Genomic DNA, 1,291 nt, shown 5'->3' on the forward strand with positions numbered 1-1,291 from the left:
TTTCCCATAACTTTGAAAGACTTATCGATTTGCCGGTGATCGGACACACGGTTACACGAGCCCAAGAATCGCACAATTGAATTTTCTCATCTTCTTGCCAATTGCAATTAGAATCTCCCATAGTTGGATGAGATAAGAAGAAATAGAAGCTGAAATTGATGAAGGGAGAAGATGGAGAGGTAAACTTTGAAAAGTTTGGTGTGAGAAATTATAGAAAGAGGATGAGTATTTATAGGAGAGTTTTCTGATTTTTTTTCTTAACCCAGGTGTATAAATTTTTAAGTGAAAACAGAAAAAAAAAAATACAGCCGTTGCTATTTAATTATAGCCATAGGATTCAGATCTAATGGCTGTAATCAAAGAGCCGTTAAAATTTTTTTTACCGTTGAAAATATATCCGTTTGACTGACATGTGATTAGGGAAGTAGGGAACAGATTTTTCAGTGGAGCCCACCCAATTGCTCGAGCAAACCGGTTGCCGAGAATCGCCCATCAAATTGCCTGGGCAATTTTTTTGACGCGGGGCCCATCAATTGCCCGGGCTAAACACAACCGGTGCATTGAGTTTTTTTACATAATATGGGGTCCCAGCTTTTGCCTTGGCAAATCGCACTACCGCTGCAATTGCTCTCATAGTTAAGGCTGGGCATATGTAAAGCCGGAGGTTTCTAAAAAACACAGGCAGATCCGGCCCGAACTCAATTTTTTTCTATTTTTTCCGAGCCGAGCCAGTTCTTCAAATGTGTCTGGCCAAGCCCAATTCCTTTAATTGGAAAGCATTTGTAGCCCGAAAGCCCGACAGTACATAGGTGTCATCCAATGATAGGTTAATATTTGCGAACCTACATTACTAGTCTAGAAACGACCACATTAGATCGATTGCAGAAATAAAATCTAAACTTATAATCTGAGAGCCCCAATTCGACTCAGTTTCTCACTCTTTCGTTTCTACTAAAACTCAGTCGAGCAGCCTCAATCCCCAAATCCTAAACAGTCGAGCAACCTCCATCGGAGACTCGATATCATCGACCATAGGTGAGAGTGAGGCTTTGTTTTTGGCTTTATGAGTTTGTTTATCGTCTCTTCAGTCTTCACCATTTGAATTGATGTCTCATCCAAGTCACCAACCGAGTCAAGGTCACCACCGCTCCGACCAACATAATTAGTAATGAAGGTGTCAATTTTGGCCCTGATGCGAAATGTGAGAATTGAGAAGGGCGTTGCCGAAACCACGAGGCACAAGAACCGAATTCTAGGGGGCCAGATCCTCATACAGAGTGGCCGGGGTTAA

Source organism: Fragaria vesca, linkage group LG4, assembly GCF_000184155.1.
Source record: "Fragaria vesca subsp. vesca linkage group LG4, FraVesHawaii_1.0, whole genome shotgun sequence".
Taxonomy (NCBI): Eukaryota; Viridiplantae; Streptophyta; class Magnoliopsida; order Rosales; family Rosaceae; genus Fragaria; species Fragaria vesca.